Raw genomic sequence first — 18,323 nt, forward strand, 5'->3', positions numbered from 1 at the left:
GATTTTTGTAAAAATGATTTCATTGGTTAGCTTAAATGACAGTAATTTATGCTAGATAAGATAACTAACTACCTATATACGGTGTACATATTTTTTGTTTGCCATTCTCGGAAACTGATTTCAATAACCTGTAGTATGCATAGGAGTTCAGGGGGCTTAGCATTTCTAGGTTGCTGCATTGATGTGCTATATTGTTTTGTATATATTTTGCATTTGCGTGTTACGGACAGTTAGTGTAGCAACTTCATGACATGAGAAGTAGACGTTAAGGGTAAGAGACGTGTTGTCACAATTAATTAAACCAGATGCGACCAAGGTACGATGTCAACAGGTTGACTACCAGGCTAAGCTAACGCATCGTTTAGCTATGTTAGCTTGCTGCTATGTATTTTCCACGGTTGAAAAGTTCGGTGAACAAGTCTGTTGTGTGTTTAGCTGTATGACTTCGTTAAAATTCGGTTAATAAAACGGTTAAGTATTAAAACGTATAACTTCACAGAAATAAAATTTAAAAAATGAAACGATCGTTTAAAAGTTAGGCAAACGATGTTGTAGCTCAGCGAAAAAATAGAGCTAAGCAAATTTCAATAGGTTTCGCGGATAGCATCTCGTTAGCGATTAGCAATTCCTCCGTTGGCTGCCTTAAGAAAGTCCTTAATGTGTTGTGAAATAATAGACATATCAGACGGCACCTACAATTACATTTTCACAAAACAGGGAGTTGTTTGCACCACCTTTTTCTATACACAACGGGAGGAATTGCTAATCGCCAACAAGATGCTAGCGGCTAAACCTGTTGAAATTTGCTTACTTACAGGATACCGGCAGGTGTAGCTAAAACGGAATACTTCAAAGTTTAGGCACAATATTAAGGTGTAGCTAAAACGGAATACTTCATAATTTAGGCACAATATTAAGCGACTAAAAATAGCTGATGGCTTTCGAACGACTCTTGAGACTCTGACTGATAGCCAAAAAGTGTCCGGGTTACGTAATGCTAGCGTTGGTATAGCAACTGTCACTCAAGAGTTGTTTGAAAGCCAATATTACGTCACCCGGCCCCTTTTTGGCGCCCGGTCACTTTTTGCCATGACAACGCCGCTAGCGAGCTCTTTACCTTGTGGGTAACATTAGATAGCTGGCTCAGACACCTCGCAAATCCCTTCAGACGTATTTTTTGCCACAAGCAACACATGAAACGCAACTCAGAGACATGGCCAACGTAAGGAAGGCTGAAACCCGACCACCACTGAACAAGACACATAAGTTGAAACGTGAAGACTGAGCCAAGAACTATCGGAAGACAGAGTTTGCAAAGGTTTTATGGACTGATGAGATGAGAGTGAATCTTGACGGACCAGATGGATGGGCCCGTGGCTGGATCAGTACAGAGCTCCACTTCGACTCAGACGCCAGCAAGGTGGAGGTGGGGTACTGGTATGGGCTGGTATTATTAAAAATGAGCTAGTTGGACCTTTTCGGGTTGAACATGGACTCAAAATCAACTCCCACACCTACTGTCAGTTTTTAAAAGATACTTTCTTCAAGCAGTGGTACAGGAAAAAGTCTGCATCTTTCAAAAAGACCATGATTTTTATGCAGGACAATGCTCCAGCGCATGCATCGAAGAACTCCACTGCGTGGCTAGCCAGTAAAGGCCTTAAAGATGAAAGAATAATGACATGGCCCCCTTCCTCACCTGACCTAAACCCTATTGAGAACTTGTGGAGCCTTCTTAAACAGGAGATTTACAGTGAAGGAAAACAGTACACCTCTCTAAACAGTGTCTGGGAGGCTGTGGTTGCTGCTGCACAAAACGTTGATCATCAACAGATCAAGAAACTGACAGACACCATGGATGGAAGGCTTATTACTGTTATTGAAAAGAAGAGTGGCTTCAAGGTTTCTGTAGGTGGTCTGTGGGAGGTTTCTGTGGGTGTGGAGTTTTAAAGGCATATTGACAAAAAAAATTGGTTAAGAAGCACTATGAAATAATTACAAACTCATAGATTGTTTGCCAATTATAGAGGAATTCTGGTGTTCAGAACCCCCTATAAACATTTAATGGATTCATTTAAATGTAATCGTGGTCTGGAACGTAGCACTGAATGGCTATCCTGTTTCTATTCTCTGCCCCAGAGATGTTTCCTGGAGGTGCTGGTTCTGGTGCTGGCTGGTCCGCTGCTGCCCTCCCGACATCTGCATCTGGCTCCAGCAGGTTGGTGAGGCCGATGTTGTGGAGCACAGTGCAGCACACAATGACCTCTGGCATAAACCTCACATCCACCTCCAGAGCCTTCAAGAAGATCGACCGCCATCGCGTCTTGAGTATCCCGAAGGACCTCTCCACAACACACCTCGCCTTTGACAGGCAGCAATTGTAGCGTGCTTGGAGGTGGTTGCGGACAGGGGGTCATGATGGGTTGGGACAGGCAGGGGTAGCCACCATCCCCAAGGATACAGTATCCTGGTGGAGGGTAGGACTGCGCATAAAAGATGGGGCTGTTTCTCAGGACCCTGGCATCATGCACTGAGCCTGGGTAGCCCACACACACATCTAGGAACTTGCATTTTTCATCACAGATGGCCTGCAGCTGGATCGAGTAAAACAGCTTTCTGTTAAAGTAGCAGGCAGCATCCTCCGCTGGGGGCTTCACTCTGACGTGGCAGCCATTATTAGCCCCACTCTGCTGAAGGCTGCTGACCGAGCTAGACGGGCGAAGCGGGCACCTAGGCGTGGGAGTTCCTCTCCTGTAGGATGTCGGACAACCGTGTACAGGAGCGCAGCGATCTGCGCACTCATCCTGTGCACCACCCGGAACCATGTCGAAGGCGCTGGCAAGCCAGAAAAGAAAAACTTAGCAGGAGATCTCGGGGCCCCAACCATGGTCACAGTCAGTGCCCAGCACAGCCATGAGGGCAGTGAATGACTCTCTGGTGAGCCTGAAGTCCACCCTCAGGTCACTGTGCACTGTAAAAACTGAAGCGTTGAACCAACTTAAAAAAATTAAGGCAACGTGCTGCATGGATCTTTTTACGTTCGTTCAACTTTTCAAGTATAATGAACATACATAACATCGTTGGATAAATCATTTTATTTAAGTCAGGGCAACTAGAAACTAACATGGTAGTTTAACTTAATTTATCTTTGTATCAAAAACTAGAATTATCGAGTTGGTGTAACTAGTTTATTTGAGTTGGTTAATCTAATTATATTTAGTCTTACCAATTGAAACAACTAGCATAATAAGCATTGAAACAACTTAGAAAAATTAAGGCAACATGCTGCATGGATCTTTTTTACATTAGTTCGACTTAAGTTTTTCAAGTGTAATGAGCAATCACTTTTGCATTGCAGAAATCAGTTCATGTTTATTAAATTAACAGTTAATCAAAACAAATAATTACATTTTTTTTACCATGACAGTAGCACATTACACAAACAATGGGTTTTGCTTAGCTATTTACATAATAAAATAAATCGAGTTGAACATAGGCAGTCCACCAAATCTTGCCTCCAGAAATGTCTTACTTGAGCACCAATAATTCATAGGTCCTCAAAGTAAAAAAAACAACAAACAAACACAAAACATGATACCGTAAGATTAGAATAACCCTGTCGGTAGGGAAAACGTATGGCTAAGGAATGTGTATTAAAACCGGATGTCGTCACTTTAATCCGGTCTCTGGTTGGATAAAACTTTTCAACAGAAATGGACAAGGACCTTTGATTTATTCTTTAGGAACCATGCCGATGCCTGACTTTTAATGTTGTGTGACGTTGAAGTTCAAGTTCAACATTAATAGCGATTGAATTACCCTTGTGTCGTGTAATCGCTAGCGGTAAATAAACGTTAATAACTTGAATGACTGATTAAGGATATATGTTACACATCACAAACACACGTAATCGATGGGTTTTGGGGGAAATTAGGTAATTGGTTAGCTTAAATTGCAGTATCTTAGGCGAGCTAATTGACCTGGCTAGCTAAAGCGGAATTAACAGTGCTAGCTTTGTGTTTGGTCATATAGCTTCGTAAAAGTTCGGATAACAAGTCACTTGTGTGTTTAGTTGTATGACTTCGTAAAAGTTCGGTTAACAAGTCAATTGAGCATTCAGCCACCTGACTATAATGGGTCTATTCATATTAGCATGCTGACGTTAGACTTATTAGCAGCGAGGCTAGCTAGCTACTATGTGTTCCAATGGATTGTTGGTCTAAGCGTTAGCTTCAGTTAAGACCTACGTGTACCACATGAACAACTAACCGAGTCAATGTAGACATATCAAAAGTTGTGTAGATAGCTTTATTCACATAAGCCGTATAACTTCACAAAAATAATAATAATTTAAAGAAAACCGATCGTTTGCATGTCAGGCGATCAACACAACTTCTCAACTAAAAAGTAAAGGTCCTTGTCCATTTCTGTTGAAAAGTTTTATCCAACCAGAGACCGGATTAAAGTGACGACATCCGGTTTTAATACACATTCCTTAGCCATATGTTTTCCCTACCGACAGACCCTACCAGCCTGCGGTTTGGCTGGGCAGGTGAACATGCAGTGTGGCTATATACATACATACATACATTCATTCATGCAGTGTGGCTATATACATACATTCATTCATTCATGCAGTGTGGCTATATACATACATACATTCATGCAGTGTGGCTATATAAATAACATCACAATAACAAACTAGTATTGTGTGTATGTGGAAGTATCTTAGCTTTTGTTGACTGTGTGTGTGTGTGTGTCTTTCAGTGTGGATTTATCTTCAATTAGATCAGTTGAAGTTATAGTGAAGAACTGGTCTCCGAAATCTCTGTCAATGTACTGAAGGGTAAACTCCTCTCGTATATCAAAGTGCCTCTTTTACTGCAGCATGGAGATCTTCTAGTGTCCGAGGTATTCCAGATGGTAAAATACGTTTTTGTATGTCATGTTGTGCCAGAATGATTCAAAGCATTGCAAGCGAAGCCATTGTGTCTGGTGGAGAGCTAGGGAAGAGTAAAAAAAGATAAACAAAAGACTGGTTAATTTGGCTGGCTTTGAGGTGATAAGCATTATTCATCTTTAGTTTATATACTGTACAGTGAAAGATTCTTTAAATAGATTATTGGCTAGAAATAGAACAGAAAAGCCTTTATTGTCATTGTATTGGCATACAACAAAATTTGGAGTGCTGCTCCTGTTGGTGCGACGAGGGACAACATAACAATATTACAACTATCTAAAAACAGTAAGAATAGCTTAAAAATATATATATATTAAGAGTTCAACAAAGTGCGGTGGTATAGATTAAAGCGAAAAATAGGGCATTTTCTCATGATAGCACTACCAACATTTCCCGTTTTTTTTCCTGATAGTTAATGGTTCTGACTGAGCGCCCTTAGCAAGCTAGCAAAATATTTATTAAGGTTACTCTACCAAACCGGCAAGCAAATTAGTGAACGACATATATATGGGTGGCTCAAATTGCCCTAACGAAACAGCGAAAACTATATCGAGTTAAACCCCTAGTTAATAATTTGCTAGCTACCTTAGCTCGCTAACTAATTTAGCTAGCCTAGAAAACTATTTGAACAACTGCACATTAAAAAACGCTTGCTTTAGTTTTACTGTCTCAACATGTTGAATTTCAGACAAAAGAAGCCAGCAGATATAATAGTCATCTTAATTTACACCACTCAGACTGACACCATGGCATCTTACCTTCAGCAAAATGTAAACTGCCACCCAATCCACCTCTGGACTTCTGCCAACGGTCACTTCCGCCAATTGGTTAATGTAAGTGTTCCATTTGAGACAGCACTAATCAGCGACGGCGTGCAGTACAGATGTAAGTGCACTGTATTGCAGTGTACTTCGTAAAGTGTTCGGTAATAGCCAGAGCCTTTGTCTGAGATATGATCAGTCCAGGAAACAGGTTTAATCTTGTACAATGATGCGCACCAAGGGAGAGAGAGAGAGGTTCCACTCAAAGAGCTTCAACTAAGAATCTTCTGTCAGCCATTGTAACATTTCAGTCTTTTATACTTTTACTATGGGTGTCACCCCATAGCTCCATCCCTTCATGAATATGTTTCAGATTATTATCTTGGAGACAGGAAGACTATGAACCATTTGCTTACACAGGGCAAATGGGTTAAGAGCTCCAGCTGTGAGATTTAAGATCTCAGAGGCCCTGTATTCATGAGGCCAAGGGCTATCAAAGACACTTTCACATGACCAAGAGTAGGGGAGAGTGAGAACACTCATCACACCTCACTCAGGTCCTTCCATCTTAAGTATATTTAACCGGAAATGCTTACATTCTAGCCTAAGTCCAATTACAAGCAACAAATACCAACAGCTATAAAATGCATTGGATTATTGAATTTTGTACGTCATTGTTAACTCTGAACCTTAAAATCTGATTCCCTCAATTGTCAGCCAAGGTTCTTTGTCTGATTTTTAATAGCATAGAAAGATACCAAGAAAAAAAATGCTCTGTCTGTATGTTTGATAAAGAGAAAATGAGATGATTTAGCAGGCTAAAAAATCAAATCTACGAATGATGTAGAAAAATCCTAGTCTTTTTTGATGCTATTGCATAATCCTAAAATCCTAATCCAAGTCTTCTGTTGTTTAAAGATTGACTGCCATTTTGAATTTTGAACTATTTCTTTTACAATAAATTTGTATAACTAAACCAATGCCAAGGAAAGAGGAGGTATAATATATTGTTAGATTAGATTGCGCAGCTAAGATTAAAATCTCTGTTCAGAGCATTTGATTAGAATTAGACCCTTGTACCTTGTGTAGGAGGTGATAGCGGTTCAGGAGGCAGAGGAGTCGTTCTGTAAACGGAAGGTTGCTATTTTGATCCTGACTCCTCCTCACCAAGTGTCATAGAGTCCTTGAGCAAGACACTGAACCCCCAACTGCTCCTGATGTGCAGGTTGTAGCCTCTGCCATCGGTGTGTGAATGGGTAGATGTCTGAGGCATTCATCTTTAAAGCGCTTTGAGTGTTCTATGAGTAGAAAAGCGCTATATTAAGGCAGTCCACAATGAACCATTTGCATGAGAATGAAATACTGAAGGGGGGTGTGTGTGCGCAGACCTTCACTTCAGTGCAGTAACACTATGTACATGACTTGTGTTTCATGTTCACGTTTAACGTTAGAAGTATTTAACGTTATACATTTTTTTTTAGAAATGCAGTAATGCTTCTAGACCTACGATGATACTCTAATTTCCAGAGGAACAATGAAGAGACGATGATGCTGCTTGATTGAACACACAAGCGTGCTGTTATTATATGTTATGTATGCTGTTATTATATGTTATATATACTGTTAGTATATGTTATATATACTTTGTATATATTTTTAGACAACAGAGATGACAGTTTCAAGATTGTGAAACCCATTTGAGTAACATTTTTGTTGTATGTTTGTAAAACACAACTTTATGTCTAATATGTAACTGAAACTATGTGTGCAGCAAAACATGCTAAACATTATCTAGCCTGTGCTCATATCGTCTCTCTCTGGGATGTATGAAAGTTCCACGCTTTGGCCAGTGGACGCCACTGAAAACACTCCCCTTAAAGCAGCAATAAGGAGTTCTGTTCCAAAACTAGCAAGCTAACTACCTAAAAGGCATGCAAAAACCTTGCACTGATAGAAGCTAGCCAACACACTAATTGGTGTCTTTTGGCAGTATAGCTGGCAATGTAGTGTGAAAGCTTTTCTTCCATGTTTGCAGGGTGTTCCAGCCTGGAATACAGAACTACATAGTGCATATCCTGGATGGCTAGTGGGAAAGACACAGGTGTTTATCTGTCCTTCACATGAACATATGCTATTAAAATGAATTTGAGGATGGTACCAAAACTAGTTGACTATAAAACCATACCTCAAAAAGTGTCGAATTGTTGCAGTGTTGCTTTAAGACACCACTGTTTATTGTTGGAGTGAGTTTTAGTAGTGGGGGCAACTTTCTGTTAAAAGTAAAGCCTTAAATAGATCTTATATAGAAAACACACTCGTCTCACCTTAAGACACCAGGAGATGTAGCCTACCCGTTTCTTGCGGGCTGTTCCGAAGGCAAATGTCTTAAGGAGTCCCTGGTCAGATCTGACTGTTTACACCACTGCAAATGGTCTCAGTGTGTTTTGGCTGACGTAGACAGTACTGTGTGACAATCACAGACAGAGTGATGAGACAGTGAGGCAGTAATCATTTGAGTCTGTCTGTGGTACTTGTGACAATGAGACGGTGAGGCAGTAATCATTTGTAGTCTGTCTGTGGTACTTGTTGTCACTTACTTCACCCTTGAACATGTTGTGGCTAAAAAAAATGTTTCTTTGTTTTCTTTGTTGGCTTGAAAGGATGACAGAGTTTACCAAACATAAAAGGGAGATTTAAAATATATTTGTGTGCAATCTAGTCATGTCATTAGCATATGACCATTAATACGACCTAATAATGGCTGAAACAGTGGAAACCATTTCCTTCTGTGAGGCGCATTGTGTTACCTCCTGGTGTGAAATGAAGTTTGATTTGATTTGATTTGATTTGATTTGATTAATACCCTGCTATCATTTTCATATGTTCATCTCCATCTCCACAAATGAACAATGTCATGATCTGAAGTGAGTATTTGCTAAAGTCTCCCTTATTTCCTCTTAATGTCCCACGTGTCTTTGCATGTACATCACAACAAAATAAGGGTACTACTGTATATACAGTTATGCTGCAAACGGTTATTTAATTATTTAATTACCCGTGCACAACCTAGTGGAATCAAATGTAAATCTGTCTGATTGACAGAGGAAGAATAGAATAGAATAGCTGCATTCTGTTTCCGATAGTTTCTTCTCTGCAAACTAGCGTCTGAAATGTGTGAAAAAGTTTGAAACAACAACAACTGCAACACTGAAAGTTTCTCCAAAGTCTGTCATTGACTGTTTCTGATTCTGCCCAGTAGATGGCAGCATTTTCATTAGACAGAAGTTATCCACTTATCCAGCACTTACCTGGAGCATGGCTGGGGAGCTGAATGTCATCAGTCACCACAACCACACACACTCCCACAAGCATGCATGCATGCACACACACATTCTCAAACGTGCACACACACAAACACGCACACACAAGCATGCATGAATGCACACACATACAAGCATGCATGAATGCACACATACACACATTCTCTCTTTGTCTCTCTCTCTTTCTCACACATACACACACACACACATGCACACAAATGTGCACACACACATTCTCTCTCTCTCTCACACACACACACACAATATAAAATCACCAATAGACTTTCTTCCCTTTCAGAAAACTAGATTTTTTTAATGAGAAACAAATGCTTCCAAAATCAACGATTTACTGTAATATGAATTACACACTATTTCACTGCCAGAAGGAATACCAATACACTTAAAAGTAAAAATATGTCAAGACTAGATTACTTTTCAATAAATCACACTACAGATGAATTGATCATATTGGACTTTTCAGCAAAGGCAACGACACCTAATTGAAACCCGATTTGTCTGAAATTCCACTGACAGAAAAACACGTTCAGCCAAAATACTAATCAGCCTAATATCCTTGGACAAGAACGTGCTGAAAATCACTGCAAAATGATAAAGAATTGCATTACACATATCGAATGTCAATTTACGTGAGAAAATCCATATATGTTAAATGCATGATTAAATACTGTATAGGATACATGGATCACAGTGTATTAGTTAATTTGTCATTAATAATATTAATATTTTCTCACTCACTTTGGGGCATTTCACAGATCATAATTACAATTCTCAAAACTGTTTATTCAACCTCTACATCATGTGGTCACTTGTGCATAACATCATAACAGCAATTTCTCATTTTGAACATCTCGCAAATGCGGGGTCTGAACAATTGTCTGCTGTATATTCTTACCTTTCAAACCATCTAGGTGTCTATTCATTGTGTAAGTCAGAACACGCAAATGGGTTCAACCTGCTGTCATTATGTGTCAACCATTTGCCTAATCAGTTTCAGTGACATGGTATTTTTAGAATGTTTGCAGAATTCCTTGGCATTCAAACCTCAATTGTTTACACGTGATTGATGAGTATTGATTCAATTAGTTCAAAGGCAACCAATGAGTGTAAAACCTCATAGGCCACCAAGCCAGAGTGGACTATGTGTCTTATTTTCACCATTGGGCTTTACTGAACGCAACATCTTACCTTCCAAATGTATAATTGCCCCCTGGAATCTCCTTCGTGAGAATGGGAGGAGGTGTAGCAGAGCAGATGGGTCCCCCCTTATGTGCCGTGGTTCTGATTAAGGTTCTGATTAAGGTTTAAGGTTTTTTCTTGCCCCTGTCGCCATTGTGCTTGCTCTAAGGGGGTCCAGGCACGGGGCTCTGTAAAAAGCCTTGAGACAATTTTATTGTTTTGGTGCTATATAAATTAGGGCTGTGAAATTATTACAAATTTGAATCAAATTAATCACAGGTTTCTATAAAAATACATATTTTTTTGTTTAAAAAACAAACAATGGTGCTGCATCTCAGCAGTTCTTTAGCAGTTATCTTTGCTATTCCATATGGAACATTAATATAATCTTCATCCTAAACAGAATTTGGGCTCTTAGCCATTGTATGGTTGAATAAAACATTTTTCTTTTCTTTTTAAATCAAACAGAAATTATTTGGGCTTCTTAGCCATTATTTTTATAGGATGGTTGAAAATGTTTCTCTTTTTTGTCAAACAACCATTAACCACACCATGACACAATCTAATGCCTCTAAAGGCCCTAGTGGTCGTTTTGTCTTCAATTGCCCAATTGCTTGCAACAGTTTGGAACTATTCTGCACATGCCTCTGCAAAGTGGCGCTCTTCTGTTTTCATGCACGTTAGTGTAAATTACTTTATCTTCCATTCGTTGGTGATTAGATGTGCAGTTACACCCAGGTAGTTATCGTTACTCACAGAGGTCCAGTGATCCTCTGTCAGCGCCACATGTTTCGTAGCAGCCAAGTCATTTTCCTTTTTTTCCTTTTGAGCTTCATACAGCTCGTGGATTTTTGTCATTATTGTGCGTCTTTGCGGTGCTTTGATGCTCACAAAACTTCGGTGAACCCCTCGTCCTCAACAATATTAATCGGTCTACAGCTTTTTGCAATCCATTTGGCAACAGTGCTAGTCAACTTGTCACAGGCAGATTTACTCAGGGGCCTACGTTGTTAAGTTAGGGTGGTTTGGCGCATTCCACTTGAACTCCCCTCGCCGACCAACGCATTTGCTACGGTGAAACGATAACGTCTTCCCGCAGAGTGTACATATCACTTTGGTTTTATTGAATGTTCCATCTTTGTTTTTTTGGAACACGAACTTCCCATCCAGAAAGTCCTCAGGTTCATCAGAATTATCCATGTTGTTTGTTTGTTTGGATAGCAGCTGCCGTCTGACTGCATTAGAAATGGCGACTAGTGCAGATTGGGTGGAATTGTGGGTATATTGGAAGCTCATTCTGCGCATGAGTTAAATGCGTAAAAAATAAAATAACGCATTAATCCTGTAATTTAATCATAACGTGTTAACGCGTTATTTTTCACAGCTCTAATATAAATACAATTTTATTGAATTGAAAAGTTTTGTAATGCCACACACACACGCGCATGCACACACATTCTCACGTGCACACACACAAACACGCACACATAGACACATTCTCTCTGTATTTCTCTCTCTCTTTCTCACACTCACACTGGCATTTTATATAAATACAATTGAATTGAAAACCTTTGTAAGAGGTTGCATGCCAAGGTACATCCCGCCGGTGGACAATTGGGTCAAGGTAAATGTAACGGTAGAAAAGTGCCGTTAGGCACGCGATATAGTTTGCCTACTGTTTTGGGGAGGTAACCTAGCAACGGGGGTCTGAGAGTAAAAAACTGAAGAGAGTAACACGGAAAACTATGGGGCTAGAAAATCCTAATATTATAAAATAGGATAATCGCCAATGAACAGTAGAGTAAACAGTAAAGGTCAGTCGTCGTTGGCGATCAGGAGAGACGAAAGAGGAAACTCAAGACAGGGAGCTACAGCCTGGTTGGAGCGGTGGGGAGTTAGGTGTTAGCTTGGAAGCTAAGCTAGCTATGCCCAGGATGAGTCCCTGCACAACCAGTCCCTGCCCAAAAAGAGTATTTAAATTAGCTTTATACCAAAACTGGCAAATGTACAGCGTATTAAAGTGTATAAGATAGGCTGATTTATACACGCAGTATTACAACACTAAGACAAATAGTAGAACTCTGATTTCGCGATGAGAATTTGGTTCGGCGTAAAACATTTTCTTGTTGAGCTTTTTTCCAACGGCATTTAAATGTTCATCTCCAACGTCCTCACTCAGCTAAGGTGCTGATTACGTGTTGTAGTACAGGTCCCGGGAGAGTTCAAACTTGATTTGAATGCTAACAACATGCTAATATTTAGCTCTCTATTCACTACTACGGTCTTGAAACGACTTTCTCGTAGTGACATCAATGTTTCCATCTGTTTACGCAGTATTACCAAAACAATAGCAATGATTGTTTTGTTACGATGTGTCTGGTTGGGAGGTGCGAGAATAGATGTTTTGTCACAATGTCAGTTTAACATTCTATTGTGTTTCCGTTATGGTTCCTGCATTTCAATAAGTGTTTTTATTTCAAGTTGTTATTATACAAACTAAGCCTTAACTGTCAATTTGCGTGACCCGTATGTAACTATAAATAAGGACAAACGAACTAAACTCACAACACCGTTAATCAGCCAATTCAAGCGTATTATTTCATGTTCATGTTATCTACAGCTAACCTGCATACATCTGGACCTTAACAAGGCATCGTTGGTATGTTTTATCCTTTGTTGTGAATTTTGTCAGATACAATATATGTTTATTTATTGTAACTGTATGCAATGAGTATATGTTTATGCTAGAATTGATTTGTCTATGTCTTTTGTAAATTTCAGTTTTACACTTCCTATCTACTATCATTAAACCTGTGGACTATATCTTCAGAGTCGTGATTCGTAGGAAGAGTTTAGCTGGCTGTCAGCGTAGAGCTTACCGAAGACGGCACAGTAAAACAACGAGCTTTCAACAGGCAAGATAACGCAGCGCAAGCTAACAGCTAACCGCCATGTCGTCGCCAAGGGCAACCAGTGGACGCACATCTTTAAATACACACTCGGAAGCTCAGTGCTCAGTGAGATCCAGCGCATCATCCATAAGGTTTGCAGGAGTCCAAGCTAGAGCAAGAGCCGAAGCAGTAAAGGCACGTCTGCCCTACTTTGAAGAGGAAGCTAAACTGAAGTTGGAATTATTTAGGCATAAAAGACAGGCAGCTGCGGCCATTGCTGAAGCAGAGGCACTTAAAGCTGCTGCATATGTCTTGATGTGCATACCATCAAAGATGATGCCGACCCCTAGCCACAACATATCACCTCCACAGCTAAAGCCACACCCTCTACCAAAGAACTTCGTTGCCAAGCCTCATAGAATGCAACAACATCCCGAACAACAGAGAGGAAATTCCAACCCCCGAAGTGGCTCTCCATCATGCTCATCTAAGGTACACCACAGAGCTGAAATGCTCTACTCTCTTTGCTCCACGCCCCGACGGGTTCCATGTGAAAGAGAACTTTAACAGCGCCCACGACACTGGTCAGCCCCCAGCGTGTCCTGCGGACCAGCCCACCTGTGAAGCCGAACACCTTGGATGCACGGTGTTCAGGCAGATCAAGGATGACGACCAGGTGGCTCTCTCCATTAAGATGCTGGTGACTTTCATGGCAGAAGCAGCAGTGATCATCAATGCCAGGCCACTTGTTCCAGTGACAACGGACCCTGATGACCCGCTCATACTCACGCCAGCAGCTCTTCTCACGCAAAAGTCAAACATTCTTCCAGCTCCTGACGGTGAGTTCGGAGTTGCCAACCTCTACAAGTCCCAGTGGCAACAGGTTCAGCACCTTGTTCCAGTGACAACGGACCCTGATGACCCGCTCATACCGAAATAATAATGATAATGATAATAACACTAATAGTAGTAAGAGTTAGACCTTCCCTTTTCCATTTTAAACCATGACTACAGAAAATGTCTCAACTTAAAATTAAAAGAAAGTTATGGAAGGACTAGGACATGTTGCGGGCACCTGAGGAGGTGGCTGCAGGAATGGCAGTGCGCCAGGCAAGTCGGGTCTTCCGTGTCCCTCATAACACCTTGAGGGACAGGGTGAGTGGGCGGGTGACCCATGGTAGCCAAAGCGAAAGCTGTCAGCAGTGGATGAAGAAGCTTTGGTCCAGTACTGTCTGTACTGTTCGGCGCATGGGTTTCCACTCACCAGGGCCCGGCTCCTGGCGTATGCCAGCGCAGTAATGAAGAACACCAGCCACCACTTGGAAAAAGGTGGTGGTATTGTTTTAGGAGGAGGCACGCGGCTGTGCTAAGTATGAGAACAGCCGAGAACATCGACCGGGCAAGGGCCTGCTGTGCCACGATGGAGACGGTGAGTAGGTACTTTGTCCTCCTAGAGAAAACTTTAACTGAGCATGGGCTGAGGGACAAACCGGCACAGGTCTACAACTGCGACAAAACCGGGTTTAGCATGGAGAAGAGCAGGTGCAAGATGCTGGCACGCCGGGGGACAAAACACCCCTTCCTTCAGGCCCCCGGCTCAAGAGATCATGTGTCAGCCCTGGCCTGCTTCAACGCAGCTTGGGAGGATGTTCCCCCCATGATTATCTACTCCAAACACTTCCCCGGGGGCCGGTACACAGAGGGAGGGACGCCCAACGCCCTCTATGGAAAATCGCCGGCGGGGTATATTGACGGAGAACTTTTTCAGCGGTGGTTCGAGCATTTCCTCCTCCATGGAAGAAAAGAACGCCCTCTGCTCCTCATCTTTGATGGGCACAAGTCCCACCTGGCACCACCTGTTGTTGAGGCGGCTAGGAGGGAGGGTGTTGTGCTCCTGCATCTCCCGCCACACACCTCCCATGCCCTGCAGCCGCTGGACGTGGGTTTCTTTGGCCCTTTACAGGCAGAGTTTGCCACGGTGGCTGGCAATCTCAGCCACTTCAAAAATTCGTACATAGTAAATAGAGCAGAATTTGCCAAGGTTTTCCGCCACCCATACCAGCGGTTAAAGGATCGGGGTGTTGTGGTGGGGAGGTTTAAGGAGTGTGGCATCTTCCCTCTAAACCAGGATGCCATCAACGCTAGCCGCCTCATGCCCTCTGGCCGCAGAGGCCAAACCACCACTGCCACCACCAGCAGACCATCCTCCTCCTCCTCAGAAAGGGCCTCTGCACCCCCCACAACCCCTACCTTAACCTCCCCCCAGACACCCAACTCCCCACCTCCAACCTTTTCTAACCATCCCCTGGTGGCAGCAGGACTGGTCCCCCCCGACCTTGCAGAGGTCCTGACCCGGGTCCAGTACCAGAATATTACCCGGAGAAGAGTTACAGCCGAGGCCCGGGTCATAACTGGGGAGGAGTATGAGAGGCTCCTCCTGCAAAGGGAGCAGCAAGCTACAGCGGCCAGAGAGGCAAAGGGGCAGAGGGCTTAACAGAGGAGGGAGCGCGCCAGCAACATCGGCCAACGAGCCACCGCCCCCAGGGGAGCCCCCAGCTGCAGAGGTAGGCCTAGCACCTGCTCCACACCTGTGCCGCCCTCAGCCCTCTCCAACCATGCTCAGCTCACCGTCTCCAGCGTGGCCAGGCCAGGCCCCCCAGCGCGTGCCTCCTCTGCCTCTTCTTCCCACCCCAATGCAGCCACCTCCTCAGCATCTGGTAATTAATTATCCTAGATCAAAACAATAGCTTCTAAAAAAAACTGTCTAAATGCAAATCTCACATAGCATTTCTCGCAGGTCAAAGGAAAAGAAGCAGAGCAGTTGGAAGGGACAGGCGTGCACCCATGGCACTGAACGAAGGTAGAAGTTGGCATCATTATCGCCATGATTAAAGATATATAGATATTACAAAATAGGTGAGTTAGGGAGAGTGAGTGAGTTTTTCCTTTTTTGTATGTTCTTTTCTGTTAGACACATGTGGAAGATGTGGCAAAACAAACCCACTAGGGGAAAATTATATTGTGCTTTGGGTGTTCTGTCCCCTGTGAGAGGAGTGGTTCCACTGCACGTATGAGAAGTGGGACCACTCAGGAGAAGAAGAGGAGTTCGAATGTGAACGGTGCCGGGCCATCCATGACCGCATCATGAGCAGGATGGCAAATGAGGCCGAATTTGTTTGTGTTTTCATTCATATTGTCTCTGTGTTGCTTTTTTATATAGATAGTTTAAATAATTTATAAAAAAAATGTATATTGTAAATATTGATTATAAATTATATACACTACATTATGTGGGATGTCTGTCTTTGTTAAGATCAGGGTTATCGTGAACAGTACTGCTATCTATTATTATTACTTTACTGGCATAAAAAATACAACCGGAGCACAACAAAATTAAATTTGAGGAAGAAGAAGTCAAAGGGCGTTAATAGGTTCCGGACTGTCGTCGTAGCCATTTCGCGCATGTAAAAAACAAAACGGAAAATACGGTAAGAAATGTTTCCGCTGAGAGTCAAACAAGACTTCCTTCATTTTGTACACACCCGTCACTTCTGAAATATGTAAGGTTGATTCATTAAACCATATTTATATCGATAAAAAAAAAACATCTTTGGGGACTTCCGGTGACGCCATGCTGAAGACAGCAGCCTGAAAGTTGAGCTCCGTCCAATCAAATATTTAACAACCTAACTTTTATTGAAAACTCGGCAAAATACAGTGAATCCACGATGGCAACGTCTTCTAGAAGTAAATCTTCAAGCAAACAGGAGATAACAAAAGAGAAAATGAAAATTTGAGACAAAATCAACCTGCTAGCAATGATACTCCTAGCCCTAGCACAGAATCGAAAATACTAGCTGAGCTAGAAAAGCTAAGGTCAGAAAACCGAGAGGGGCATAACCAGACCAAGCTATCCCTTACGAAGCTGGAGACATCAATAGAAGAGCTGAAAGGTGAAATGACAAAACTTGAGAAAAGAACCACGGAGGCGGAAGATCGTATAAGTGCTGCTGAAGACAACGGGAGAAGGTATGATAGAGCTATACGTTATCTGCTACGCCGAGAGATGAACCTTTCAGCTAAATGCGAAGATTTGCAGAACAGGACAAGACGCAACAACCTGAGAATATACCGTGTACCAGAGGATAGTGAGGGAAAAGATGTGAAGACGTTTGCAAAGAAGTTGATTCAGTCAGTCTTCAAACCAATGCCTGATGTGAATTTGCAAATAGAGAGAGCCCACCGTTCTCTAACAACCAAACCTACAGACCCTGCTGCCGCTCCCAGGTCCCTCATCGTTAGATTCGTGGATTACTCCGTTAAAGACATGATTCTTCGACAAGCATGGAGCCAAAAAAAAACTCATCTACAACAACGAACAAATATATTTCGATCACGACTATTCCCCTGAGTTGCAAAAGAAAAGAGCACAGGTGAGAGAGGTCATTAAACAACCAAAAGTGAAGAACATAAAGGCTAAATGCCTCTATCCAGCACAACTAAAAGTGACCATGGAGTCAGGCGAACAGACCTACCATACGCTCACAGAGGCTCTTCCGACCCTTTCGAAGTTTGATATCCATCCACGAGTCGACGAAAGGGCACAGATGGAAGACGAGATGTCCCGCTACAGGTGGAACAGCGTGGGTAAGAGACGAGAGGAAAAGGTGGGAATGCTACCAAACGCAGATCTCAGGGCCTTCTTCAGTGAAGCAGAGTGAAATCAACGCCGAGTTTTATTTTTATTTTTATATATTGGATATGCATAAAACCAACAATGTTAGGACAAGTACATTTTTCTTTTCTCAATGGATGGACGGACCTTAACGGAACTGTGCGTGAATACGCAAAATGAGCAGCAACCGCTCCACAAAATGGACGACAGCAGCGCAAACAGTATGTGTGACCCCCACGGAGGAACGGTCACCATTCTCCGCCCAGGCTACATCCGGACCTGGTTTGTTTAGCTTAAAAGCCAAGTTCAGGCTTATTGCAAACCAGTTTGGTATGTGGAAGTTTATTGTTTTCATTTATCGCCTTAATAGGTGTTATTTTCTTTTATGTTCGATTTTTTATTTTCACCTTGAGATTACTGACGGGCTGTTATTCTATGCAACTTGCTTTGTGGTTGGGTCTATGTTAAGGAAAACAACGAGTTGGTCATATAAGGATACTAACACATCATTTACACAAT

The sequence above is a fragment of the Clupea harengus genome, chromosome 16 (assembly GCF_900700415.2).
Source record: "Clupea harengus chromosome 16, Ch_v2.0.2, whole genome shotgun sequence".
NCBI classification, from domain to species: domain Eukaryota; kingdom Metazoa; phylum Chordata; class Actinopteri; order Clupeiformes; family Clupeidae; genus Clupea; species Clupea harengus.